Source organism: Balaenoptera borealis (genome assembly GCF_965194805.1).
Source record: "Balaenoptera borealis genome assembly, chromosome: 4".
Lineage (NCBI taxonomy): Eukaryota > Metazoa > Chordata > Mammalia > Artiodactyla > Balaenopteridae > Balaenoptera > Balaenoptera borealis.
In genome coordinates this window covers 61092932-61107330 of record NC_138861.1, presented here as the reverse complement: position 1 = coordinate 61107330, position 14399 = coordinate 61092932, and the positions used below count along the sequence as shown (strand labels likewise).

The 14399-nt window shown below is 41.1% G+C and overlaps 1 protein-coding gene across 1 annotated transcript in view; it reads right to left on the bottom strand.

The window, feature by feature from the left end:
* Nucleotides 1–14399, bottom strand: part of ANKRD17 (ankyrin repeat domain 17) — a 250560-nt gene that overhangs the window by 50107 nt on the left and 186054 nt on the right. The window lies entirely within an intron of this gene.

Below are 14399 nucleotides of genomic sequence, written 5' to 3'. Positions count from 1 at the left end.
GATAGCCATTCTGACAGGTGTGAAGTGCTGTCTCCTCATGGTTTTGATTTGCATTTCTCTGACGTTTAGCCATGCTGAGCATTTTTTCAGGTGCCTTTTGGTCATCTGCATGTCTTCTTTGGAAAAATGTTTATACAGATCTTCTGCCTATTTTTTAATTGGGCTGTGTGTTTTTCTGATGTTGAGTTCTAAGAGTTATTTATATAGTTTGGATATTAACTCTTTGTTGGTCGTATCATTTGCAAATATTTTCTCCCATTCCATAGGTTGCTTTTCAATTTGCCAATGGTTTCCTTTGCTGTGCAAAAGCTTTTAAGTTTAATTAGGTCCCATTTTTTAATGTCTGCTTTTGTTTCCTTTGCCTTAGGGGACAGATCAAAAAAAATACTGCTACAAGTTACGTCAAAGAGTGTCCTGCCTATGTTTTCTTCTAGGAGTTTTATAGTTTATGATCTTACGTTTAGGTCTTTAATACATTTTGAGTTTATTTTTGTGTATGGTGTGAAAAAATGCTCTAATTTCATTCTTACATGTAGCTGTCCAGTTTTCACAATACCACTTACAGAAGAGTCTTTCTCCATTGTATATTCTTGCCTCCTTTGTCATAGATTAATTGACCATAAGCACATGGGTTTCTGGGCTCTCTATTCAGTTCCATTGGTCTATGTTTCTGTTTTTGTGCCAGTGACCTTCTGTTTTGATTACTGTAGCCTTGTAGTATAGTTTGAAGTCAGGGGGCATGATTCCTCCAGCTCTGTTCTTCTTTTTCAAGATTGTTTTGGCTATTCAGGGACTTTTGTGTTTTCATACATATTTTTAAATATTTGTTCTAGTTCTGAGAAAAATGTCATCGGTATTTTGATAGGGATTGCATTGAATCTGGAGATTGCCTTGGATAGTATGGTCATTTTAACAATATTAATTCTTCCAATACTAGAACATAATATATCTTCCCATCTGTTTGTGTCATATTCAATTGCTTTCATCAGTGTCTTATAGTTTTCTGAGTACAGGTCTTTTGTCTCCTTAGGTAGGTTTATTCCTAGGTATTTTATTCTTTTTTATGTGACTGTAAATGGGATTGCTTCCTTAATTTCTCTGATAGTTTGTTGTTACTGCATAGAAATGCAACAGATTTCTGTATATTAATGCTGTATCCTACAACTTTACCGAATTCATTAATGAGCTCTAGTAAGGTTTTGGTAGTGTCTTTAGGATTTTCTATGTATAGTATCATGCCATCTGCAAACTGTGTGACAGTTTTACTTCTTCCTTTCCAACTTGGATTCCTTTTATTTCTCTTTCTTCCCTGATTACTGTGGCTAAGACTTCCAATACTATGTTGAATAATAGTGGCAAGAGTGGGCATCCGTGTTTTGTTCCTGATCTTACAGGGAATGCTTTCAGTTTTTCACCATTGAGTATGATGTTAGCTGTGGGCTTATCATACATGGCCTTTATTATGTTGAAGCGTGTTCCCTCTATACCCCCTTTTCGGAGTTTTTATAAATGGATGTTGAATTTCGTCAAAAGCTTTTTCTGCATCTACTGAGATGATCATATGGTTTTTAGTCTTTAACTTGTTAATGTGTATCACATTAATTGATTTGTGGATACCAAACCATCCTTGCATCCCTGGGACAAGTCCCACTTGATCATGGTATATTATCCTTTTAATGTATTGTTGGATTTGGCTTGCTAACATTTTGTTGAGGAGTTTTGCATCTACGTTCATAAGTGACACTATTGTGTAATTTTTTTAATGATAGCTTTGTCTGGTTTTGGTATCAGAGTGATGTTGGCCTCAAAGAATGAGTTTAGAACCATTCCTTCCTCTGCAACTTTTTGGAATAGCTTGAGAAGGAGAGGTGTTAACTCTTCTCTAAATGTTTGGTAGAATTCACCTGTGAAGCCATCCAGTCCTAGGCTTTTGTTTGTTGGGAGTTTTTTGTTGTTGTTGTTGAATTACTGATTCAATTTCATTTTAAAGAACCTCTATACATATTGTTCTATAATTTGCTCTTCCCCCATTAATTATGTCATGAATATCTATGTCATTAATTACCTTCTCCATCATCTTTGTTAATGTCTACACAGTATTACATCACAGTCATAGAAAAAACTGAGTCAACTGCCTTTTTGGAAACTTAAGGTTCTTTCTGATTTCACAACACTGAAATGAATATTCTTATTGATAAGTTTCTATACACATTTTTGATATCTAAGCATAACGTAAGGTTTAAAAAATCAGGCAACAATTACAGATGTTTCAATGTTCAGATGTCTTCATTTGAAGACATTTCAGACAGCCTGTTTTAAGTAGATTCCTGGGTATTTGAAGAAGCTTTGGGGTAACTGTTTTCTAATCTTGATTTTTACCAACTCGGATACTGTCTTAGTCCATTTGGGATGCTATAATAGAATACATAGACTGGGTGGCTTAAACAACGAACATTTATTTCTCATAGTTCTGAAGGCTGGGAAGTCCAAAAGCAGAGTCCCAGAGGATTCAAGGTCTGGTGAGGTCCACTGCCTGGTTCATAGACGGCCATCTTCTTGCTGTATCCTCACATGGCAGAAGGGGGCAGGAGCCCTCTAGGGTCTTTTTTTTTAAGGGTACTAGTCTCATTTACAGGAGCTTCACACTCATGCCTAATCACCTCCCAAGGGCCCCACCTCCGAATAACATCATCTTGGGGGTTAATTTGGAAGGGGTGGGACACACACATTCAGCCTATAGCAGATGCTTTGGTTTAAGTTACTGTAAAAGAATCATAAAGTATATGTCCTGGATCCATGTACCCCCATCCACTATTCTCATACAAATCTGGTTAATACTCCTCTCCAGCCAATACCCTCCTTCCTTGCATTCACATTTTAGGATTCAGTAGAGACTTGGATTTAAATCCAGACTGAATTACTTATTACTATGTACTATGAACCCTTGAGCCTGAGATTTTACCTCTTTAAACCTTAATGTCTTCATTTGTCAACTGGGAATTGTAACAGCCTATAACTTACCAGGTTCTTGCAAGGAGTAAATAAGCTAAAGCATGAAAAGCATTCAGGACAGGGTCTGACACAAGTACTATGAAATATGTGGTAAATATTGTTATTATTTTGTTCATTCAGAATTTACTGTCTGTTCGTGTGCTAGGTCTAAGGGGTAAAACCCTGTACCTGACACTCTTTCTGCCCTCATATTGGGTATGTGCTAATGAGGATACACATCCAAGTCAGTTACAATACAGTGTAATAAGGGCCATGTAGAATCAGGCAAGAGCTATGGATGCAAAGAAGAGGACCACTCAACACTAATCTGTGAGGCAAGGGAAAGTTCCCAGAAGAAACGACACTTCAGCTGCAGGATGGCTGAAGTAAGAAGCAGTGTTGCTAGGAATGTGAAAAGTCCTGGGGGAAAAAATCAGGAATAGAGTGACTGCATAAATTAAAGCTGAGTGTATAAGAGTCACCATGTTGAAGACTTTGTATTCTATTTTTAAAAACTGATTAGTAAAGCATTTTAGGCAGGAAACGGCAAGATTCTATTTCCTTTTGAGAAAGGTCTATAGCTACAGAATGAAGAATAGACTGAAAAGACAAGACTGCAGGTAGAGAGCAGTTAGAAAGATGTTGTAGAAATTCAAGTGAAATAATGGTGGCTCACAGGTACCAGCAGTGGGGACTTACAGAAGCAGACACATGCAAAAGAATTTTATAACTTAGAGTATGAGGCAAGAAAGGAAGGTTACAGGAGAGGGTGAATTCAGGATATTTATTTCTCTAACCCGGGCAACCTGGTAGAGAATATAGAAAAAGGAAGGGGTTTGGTCAGAGGGTGATAGTGAGTTGAACTTTAGGTATACTGAATTTACTGCCCACAGACAGCCACGTGTGGAAATGTCCAATAGTCAGGTAACGTTATTAGTCTCAAGCTGTAGAGAGCCAAAGAATTGGAGGTGCAGATTTTGAATACATAAGTGCATAGATGGTACTGTGGCCAACGGAACCAATGAGATCACCCTAGAGGAGGATGTAGCATGAGAAGACCTAGAAAAAACTCTAATGGTCAAGACTTAAGAGGAACAGGAGGCCACAAGGGAGGTATTGGAAATAGGAGAGGAAGACTCAAAGCATGCTTTGCCATGGAAATTAAAAAGGGTGTTTAAAGAAGAAAAAAGTGGTTAAGCATACCAAATGCTGCCAAGAGGTAGAAATCAAGAAGTGAAGCAAAATAAGGATTGAAAAAAGTTTGAGGAGGAATGTGGATGTTTATTGCGGTGGCATAGTGTTTGAAGAGAAAGGAGGAATCCACATAGCAGACTGGGGATACCTGTCTGACTGCTCAAACCTCTAGAAATTACCAAAAAAAAAAAAAAAAAAAAAAAAGGTATTTAAAAAAAATCTATAGCAGCAATGAAAAACGAGGGAATCATTAATGGAATAGAAATGATGAAGAAAACGTACGCAGGGAAGGAGTTACATGAAAGGCGGAAGCAGTTCTGAGGGTACTCTAAGCTTGGAAATTTGGCAAATATGAAGATAGACGAGGGAAAGGGCACTGTCCGCTTGTTTTTAGAGCCCTTCAACCACTTGATCTTGCTTATGTCAAATAACAGCCAGCAGAGTCATCTAACAGCTATAAGAAAAATGCCTGTAAGTCCTTGAATTAGGGGGCAATGCAATGCCCTGAGCGGAGCACTCCTCACAGGAGAAGACATCATTGACACCTTCTGCCTTGCAGCCTTTCCTCACGATTACTGGAGGCTGCTACAGTAACAGATGCTAGCAGAGAAAGCTAAGTCAAAGACAAAAACGCAACCAAGAATGACCAAATAGTTAAGTAAAATCGTGCCCTGAAATATAAGCATTGACCTAAATATGCAGAAGAACTCCTGAGGAAATAAAACTGAAAGTTCTTTTAAAAGAAGTATAATTAATATCTTCAGAAGCATTAAACAGAAAGATCCATGTTGCAAAAGTAGGCTTACCCATGTAGCAAACGTCGGCTTTTGTGAAAAAAGAATTGAAAAGAAGTATAATTAATATCTTCAGAAGCATTAAACAGAAAGATCCATGTAGCAAAAGTAGGCTTACCCATGTAGCAAACGTCGGCTTTTGTGAAAAAAGAATTGATTAGAACAAATAAACTTTTAAATATTGTAACTGAAATTGTCAGGGGAACCACTGACTGAAACCGCCCGCCCTGGCCACGTCCAATAGTAGCCACTAGCATGCGTTATCTTAAACAGGAGGTCCTGGTAAGGAACACAGAACTAACAAGCCACCACCAACCGGAAGAACTCAGGAAAGGTCAAAAGGGGGCAGGAGACGCCGGTCCACATGTCCTTCTCACTGGAATTGATCTTGGCTGAACGATGCGCGTGCCACCGGAAAGGACCCTGAGTCAGAGTGTTTGGCCAGAGATAACCTGGAAACTAATCCCATCACCATAACACCCGAGACTGTGAGCCATGTGGCGGAGCAGTTCTCCAGGGCTCCCTTATTCTCCTGCTCTCCACCTGGGCGCCCCTTCCCAATAAAGTCTCTTGCTTTGTCAGCACGTGTGCCTCCTCGGACAATTCACTTCCAAGTGTTAGACAAGAACCCACTCTCGGGCCCTGGAAGGGGTCCCCCTTCCTGCAACAAAATGAAACTAAGAATACTTAGAACACTTCAGAGTAGACACAACTGAAGAACAGACACATATGAAGAACAAATTAGTGAACCAGAGCACAATGCAAAAGGTCAAAGTAATGGAGAGTGGGAGGCAGTGAAGAATGAGAGACTGAAGACAGCCAGTACAGACAACTTAAAAATAAAATGGCTAGGGAGCTCCCTGGTGCTCCAGTGGTTAGGACTTGGCGCTTTCACTGCCATGGCCTGGGTTCAGGACCACGAGGAAGAATTAGTTATTTGATCAGGCACTACCAGCTCAGCTGTGTTTTAAAAACAGGCTCTTATTCACGAGAGTTCAGGGCCTTTCTCTTCAAGGTGCCACATTTTTCTGCTTCTGCTGAGCTGGCCCTGTGATGGCAAACTCCTGGGGAATCCCTTCTGAGTACTGGAAAAGACCCAGGAATGCTGGGACTGACTGGCCATAGGGTTTAGTGTTATACCCCAGAGGCCCGTCCTCCATACTGTTAGTGACAACGCAGCCTGGCTGGCCCAGGCTCTTTTCCCTAGGACTTAGAAGAACTAAAGGAAAGTAAAACTCAAAGCAGGAGCTTGCCAGGTGGAGTTGGACACTCTCTATTATTTTCCTGTCACTATAGGAGAGGTGTGGCCCAGTGTCACCTACAGGTCCCAACAGGAAAATCTTTCCCCACTGCACTGCCTCTCCCCAGCAGTACCTCCTACAGTCCTCTTTCTGCCTAGCAGTGATAGTAAGTACTGCCATTCTAAACAGCAATGCACTGGGATGCAGTCTAGCAGTGAGGAGGAGGTTTGCTCTGCAGAACGACCCCCAGTCTGTTGTTTCTGAAGAACAGGTCCATAAGAAGCAGTAAGCAGAGAACCAGAAGATGGGCAGTGCAGTAAGGCCTGCCCCTAAACAGGGTCAGGACTCACAGACCACACATCAACAAGCTCTCTGGCGTTGCTTGCTAGACCATGGAACTGTGAGAAAGCAAGTCAAGGGGAAGGCTGGAACGGTTTCAAAGTAAATATTTTGCCAGCAGAACCACAAGCCTGTTAACTCCCGAGGTGCCTCGCAGGCAGGAAAAGCAGTACCAAAAGGGAATTGGTGCAGCTCCGGAAGGGAAGTCCTCCCGGTGCTCATCTCACACGCGGCTGTGGGCAAGACAAGCTAAAACAGCTTTACTTCCCCGTCAGGGAGCCCCAGGGGCTGTGTGTGTGTGTGCTCTATGAACCTGCAGCCACGCGGTGATTTCCCTTCTTCCCTACTTCAAATGGGAACTTCTACTGTGATTTTCCTGTTTTCTCTCCCTTCCACTACTTATTATTGGACACAAGTATATTTCTTACCATGTAGAATCTCATGAACCTAACTCAGAGGGATATATATTATTCAAAGACCTTGGATCTAAAACCAAATGCAGGGCTTCCCTGGTGGTGCAGTGGTTGAGAATCCGCCTGCCAACGCAGGGGGCACGGGTTCGAGCCCTGGTGCGGGAAGATCCCACATGCCGCGGAGGAACTAAGCCCACGCGCCACAACTACTGAACCTGCACCCTACAGCCCGTGAGCCACAGCTACTGAGCCTGTGAGCCACAACTACTGAAGCCCGCGCACCTAGAGCCCGTGCTCTGCAACAAGAGAAGCCACCTCAATGAGACGCCCGCACACCACAATGAAGAGTAACCCCTGCTCACTACAACTAGAGAAAGCCCGTGCGCAGCAACAAAGACCCAACGCAGCCAAAAATAAATAAATTTACTAAAAAATAAATAAATAAAATAAAAGCAAATGCAGGAATTATATGAGAATTTGGAATTTGGGCTGTCTTCTGTTAAGGAGGAATAGTTACATTATGTTTTAAGTTATATTATTTATATAAACTACATATTTATATATAACAAATATAATGTTTAAATTACATTAAAATTAATATTAATTCTACATAATTATATATTAAATAAAATTAATTATACTATTAATTTTAATAATTTTATTAATTTTAAATTAAAATTAATTTTATTCATTAATAATTTTAATAAATTATATTATATACACATATGCTGCTGAGCAGCTAAGGAGCTGAATGGAGAAGTCCTGTATCCTTTGAAAATCCATTCCTTCCCAACACTCCATTCACATGGTTTAGGTTGGAGTTACCCCAACACTGGATCTGGGAGTGGTAAACGTAACCCATATCTGGCCAAACAATATACTACACCCACACAAGCCAATCAAGGTCTTCCCTAGAACATTTTCTAGAAGTACAGGAAGCACTAACTGAAGAGATATTGTAAGCCTAGAGCTACCAGTGGCCATATTTGCCACTTGAGCTTCAAAAATCAGGCCAACCCAAAGGAAAGCAAAGTTGGAAAATAAAATGGTCCTGAGGACACTGTTTAAACTTCTAGGACCACCCATGCCTAAACCCAACATTACCTATAAACTTTGTAGTTATATGAATAAATATAACCTTTTTCTGAAGTTAGATTGAATTAGGGTGCCACCTACTGTGATCAAAAGAGGTCTTATAATCAAACTAAGTAATGGAAAAGTAAACTATAAATCAGGATTTAGGTGTTCTGTATCATTGAATGGGATGTAAAATATGCTAGAGAGAAATAACACTGGCAACATGAAGCCCTCTACTTTTTAGGGAGTAGCCTAGAAAAAAATGGCTTATTAGAGAAAATGACTAACTTAAGCATCATATTAATGAAGTATTAATGTCAGAGTGTCTGGATATTGGAGTGCAACAAAATTAAGACATATGTGGAGTATGGTATGGGACAAATGGGCTAAAACACATCAATATCCCACGTTGGGACTTCAAAATGCTGAAACTGTTGAGCCAGTGCTCGGTGGTGTGGTCCGTGGTGACGGGTTTCTTAAATTTAAGAAATGGGTATTTTCCCAGAGGACTCACCCTGTTGTTATGGGAAACCCTGGGACCCTCTGCTATTACCACATAATGATCTTAGTTCTCATGGAAATCAGATGAATTGGTAGATCGTGAAAACTATCTCTTGTTCTTCCAACTACATACTGCAATTATCTGTCTGTCCCTTCTGAGGGTACATAATGCTACAAAGAAAGTGAATGTATAATGCTTGCGAAATTATTATGAAATAGCCTTCTTTCTGTCTGCAAAACATGCTTGGTCTTTATATATACATTAAAAATAGTGTAAGAGAAAAAAATAGTGTAAGAGACACAAAAACCTTCCACTGGGTCCCTGCAACTGTTCCTCTCTACTCCCTTCTACATATGACCTTAGCCCCTTGTTGTTCTCCACTGCTCTTGATAAAATCCATGCCCAGACCATGGCTATGAATCAGCACAAACTATTCCTCTCTCTTAGGAGAACACCCTTGACTAATTTTCCAAACCATCTAAATGTTAAGTGACCCTTTGTACTAAACTCTATACAATTTTGCCCTCCTCCCCCATGTCAGAATGTTCCATTGGACCTTCTCAGGGCCAGCATTTTAGAATAAAGATTTATGCTAATAGTGCTCTGGGTGGTTACTGTCTATAACAAAAGATAGGGGGAAACAATCCCTTTCCCTTCAATATACTGCATGAGATAAGAAAGTTTTGATTTAATATCACCCCAAGTCCACAATTTCTTTCCCAAAGAAAGCAAGAAAGAATACTTCCTTCCAGAGCAGGCAAAGTCTTGTCTGATGGTAGCAGACCTGCAATCTGACCCCTCAGACCAATTGAACTGATACCATTTTAAACCCATTTGAAGACTTTAAACCCATTTGGCCTCAGAGAGAGGCAAGTGTGCACATAATATCTGAATATACCTGGGAATAAAAGAGAAGAAAAACCTTGTAGACGAGTCAAAAGCAGTCTTATGGCAAGAAAGGAAAAGTTAGATGAAATAAAGGAAAGGTCTAGCTCAGGAAAAAAAAAAAAAAGTTAATCCTACATTTTAGGGAACAAAAACACCAAATCTCTGGGGCTCCAACTACCTTTCAGCAGCTGATCTAGAGAAAGTGCTTGGGAACGCAAATTCCCTGGACATAATGGTGCATCTAGACAATCTCATTATATTTGTTAACTCTTTGGAAGAACAAGAGAAGAGACTTTAAAGCAGTAGACCAGGGCTTCCCTGGTGGTGCAATGGTTAAGAATCCACCTGCTAGTGCAGGGGACAGGAGTTTGAGCCCTGGTCTAGGAAGATCCCACATGCTGCGGAGCAACTAAGCCTGTGCGCCACAACTACTGAGCCTGCGCTCTAGAGCCCATGCTCTTCAACAAGAGAAGCCACCGCAATGAGAAGCCCATGCCCCGCAATGAAGAGTAACCCCCGCTCTCTGCAGCTAGAGAAAGCCCACACGCAGCAACGAAGACCCAATGCAGCCAAAAATAAATAAATAAATTAATAATAAATAAATAAAAATAAAGCAGTAGACCATCTTAAAGAGGCGAATCTGAAACTTCGCCGTGGTAGTCACCAATTGTACTGTATCTACTGTATCCCTGTTAAACATGTGGGGAACTTGTTATCTCAGCCAAAGGCAAACACAAAATCCCTTGGAAGACTTGCTCAAACACTGGCCCTGTCCCATGCACTTTAGAGAACTAGAGATCTTATACCTGGGAGTTATCAGTGGGCTGTTGTTGTTTTTTAAGGATTTGGATTTCCAATTCCTCTCACTATTTTGACTTGAGGCTACACTTTCACCTTGTCTTCTCTCTCCTCTGATGACCCCCAGCAGCCTTGGGCACTGGAAGAGGAGTGGAGTCATTCTATCCTGGTCCCACTGGGAGAAGAAGCCTGCAGGCAAGCATTCTATGCGTAAGTGGATTGACTTCTCAGTGTCACTCACTGTACCAACATCTGACCTACATATGACACACTCACATCTGTTTGGAAGGCTTAGGGGCAGTGCAATATGATTCCAGAGAAGAAAAGAACAGGAACAGGTGGGTTGCCTTTGCTAGTTGAGGGCCTATGGAATTACAGAGCTTTGTACTCCACTTACAAACCAGAATTTTTAGGGAATTCCCTGGCAGTCCAGTAGTTAGGACTCCTTGCTTCCACTGCCATGGGCCCAAGTTCAATCCCTAGTTGGGGAATGGGGAATCAAGATTTTGTAAGACACGTGGTACAGCCAAAAAAAAAAAAAAAGTACAAACTAGAATCTTTAGCACTGGAGTGGGCTATTAGATATAAATTTACGGAATGAAGAGGTACCATTTCAAGTGTGGGCTCATAACTACTCCCTTATCTTCCTATTCTGTGTAAATTGGATGCTTCCCAGGACTACTGTAAGGTGGTATTCTCGAACTATAACTTCAGCATCTATATTCAGTCTGGGGTAACCATGGAGATTCATGTGTCCCACCAGCAAGGGCATCAGAACAGTATGGAATACTGGAGGAGAGAGAAAGTGGCGAGTAGACAGGTACCCGACAACCCACGCCTCTGTACCTGGGCATGTATAAAGCCCTAAATTATATAATCCTAACCCTACTGTATCTCAGATAGAGGTTGAGGACTGGTCAAAGTCTGTCTGGAACATCTGAAGCTTCAGATGCGGTGAAGGGAGAACTGAGTCCTACTTGTGAGGATGAAATGGGAATAAAAGCATTCTTGAAAAAAAAGGCTGTGGGTGCAGCTGGCACCTCCTCAGAAATGCTGCCCATGGGAGGCTGAGGTCTATGCATCTTAACTTTGGACACTTGGGGAACAGAGGCACCCCGAGAGCTCATGTAGAAATGCTTCTTCTCCAGGACAAAGAGAGCTGAGTATCTTGACTAAAATGTGACTCTGGTGGCCAGTGCATTCATTTCAGCTTATTACCCACCACAGTGGGCTATCCAGGCTAATTTTAACGAACAAACTCATAGAATTCATATCCATGAAGCTTTTTCATAAAATCAAAGAGTAAAATCTGTATACACACGTTTGTTAGTGGATCAATCACTTTACTTCCTACCCTCAAGAAGGCCAAATTCTAGCTTAGACATTATGGGGAAAAATATCTCTGCTTTACTCTATGTGGTCAAGGGGGTAAGACTGAGAGGTGGTTACTAAAGAAATGTCTCATTTGGCAGGGCTTTTTTTTTTAAAAAAGTCTATTCCCATTTATCCTCAGAAGAACTGCAATCCTGAGAATTTTAATAGAACTTCATCGACAATGAATGTGAGCTACTCTGCATATAGAAAATAACAATGGAGCCAATGTGTGGGTCATGCTTACAAGGCCACCAGGAATTACCAGCTGCATGACGGCCTCACCTTTTTTGATTTCTGAATATGTGCCCTGCTTCCATTAAACAATTTTAGGGTAAGTGACAAGGTGTCAGAGCTATTAAGCTGGGGCTGAGCTGGGGGAATGAACATCTTACCCCTTGGGCAGTTCAGCACATCACTGACATACAGAAAAGACAAGTTACTCATGTGTAGCAACAGGAATGGCAAGCCAGATATTGGTTCCAGAAATGTCACTTGTGCGTTCCAGACATATAAACAACTGACTACTGGAAGCTTATCATATGTAGTGGCGGACAGGTTAGGTTCCCTGAGGTGGATGATGTCAGAGACCATGGTCAGGATTACCTTGGTAAGGCATTTTAGTAAGCTCCTGCCCACAGGAAGAAGGTAGGGAGAAAACACACCCTGCCCAAGGCACTGACATTAACATCCAAGACACAAATTGGAGGGATTACTCTAAATAGTGTCAGAAAGTGACCCTGCTCTCCCCACCACCATCTAAAGGAAACAGGGGGCTACAGATAGGAAGAAAAAGGGAGGAGATGATGGGAGATGGAGTGACTCCTTAGATTGAGATAGTGCAGTGGCAACATGGAAGACAGAGGAGTGCACTCATCTCCACAGATCTTGATCTAGAAGCGGTGGTGCTTAGACATGAGAAACAAGGTCAAAAAATGTGCCTAAATTAAAGATCTTGAGATGGGAAGATTATCCTGGATTATCAGAGCAGCCCAATATAATTACAAGAGTCCTTATAAGAGGGAGGCAGGAGGGTCATAGTGAAAGAAAGAGATAAGACAAGAAAGAGACTGGGTGTGTGTTGGGGGGGGGGGGGAGGGCGGCCATGAGCTAACTAAGCAACTTGAGCAGCCTCTAGAAGCTGGAAAAGGCGGGAAACTAGAGTCTCTCCTAGAGTCTCCAGAAGGAACGCAGCCCTGTGGATCCATTTCAGACATCTGACCTCCAGAGTTGTAAGATAATAAATGTGGGTTGTTCTAAGTCACTAAGTTTGTGGTAATTCACTACAGCAGCAATAGGAAAATAACACGTGGCTTGAACTTCAAAATCTGGAATTGTGGCTAATTGCTCCATCTCTTAAGGTGGTGGAGTCTATGAGATCTCTCAGTCTCAGCTTCTTTTTGCAAGATGGTGTAATTTTGCCTCCCCTCTTATCATAAGCTTTCTCCGCTACCCTTGCCTTCTCTGCAACATCCTAGTCTTATCACGCATGTGAGTTTGGGCTGGTGGATGGCTGGTCTAGCATTCATTGTGCATGAATCTGTTCCCCAACTGACTTGGTCTCCATACCTTAGTTCAAATCTCCAAGAGAGATTTAATCGGTCCAGCTTGAGCTACCTGAACAACCCTGACCCAATCATCTATGGCCTGCAATGGTAATGACTTGTCACCTGGTAAAAAAACTTACTCCTGAAGGGTGGAAAGGAAATTACAAACCTAGCAAACATAACAGGTGAAACGACTGAGTGGCAAAGCTGTCTGATGGGACATCTGTTTAGCTATCGAAGTCACCCAGTGTGATGGCAGGATTGAAGATAGAGAGGAAGCCAGTAAATAAGAGGGGTGACCAGGCAGCCAGTAGATGTCAGAAAAAAAAGAGGGTAGGCAGTGGTAGATCCAGTTGGCATGTATATCAAGAGAAAGTTATTTTTACATAAGAGTAAGGGGATAGTAATCTATGAGTAAAAATTGGAGGTCCCTTACCTTCTACCATCCTGAGTTACAAGGGGAGTGAGGAAAGAAAGCTGAAAAGGATGTGGAAGTTGTGGGGAGTTTTGTTTACCATGAAGATAAGAGGAGCAGAGTGGAGAGGTTTGGGAGAGTAGGGATACAGTGGCAAGCTTAGTTAAGAGAAGGGAAACCTAGATCAGAATGAGAAGGAGAGCTCCAGAGTCAATAGATGACAGAAAGAACCAGTGATCAGGCATCATGGATTTAGGCAACCACATGTTTTCCCAAATAATTCACTCTAGCTGTGCCCTTTTGCAGGGGTTGGTGTCCACTCAGAGAAACATACTAAGGCCTGGTGGGGTTACTTCTGAATGTGTCCTAACTCATAAGAGCAGGCCAGCGCTGAAATCTGGTTCCAGGGACCAATCCCTTTGGGGCAGCCACTTTAATTTTCTTTTACCACCATTAGAAAGATTCTTAAAATGTTCTTAAAAATATCACTTCAATTCACAGAACATCTTGATGACATCATGTCTTTCCAAAGCCTTTTTGAAGGCATATGTGTATATGTGTGTGTGGGTATATATATATATGTATATATATATATATATATATGTATATATATATATATATACATATATATATATATATACATATATATATATATATATATACATATATATATATATATTTTTTTTTTTTCTCTTTCACCATAGCAGCTAGTTTGGGAATAGTGGGTTATAAAAGTAACAAATAAGTCAATCTGGCTAGATACCAAATTGTTAGGTTCTTTTTGGCAGATAATGATACTCTTTCAAGAGTTTGATAGGGGCGAATGTTA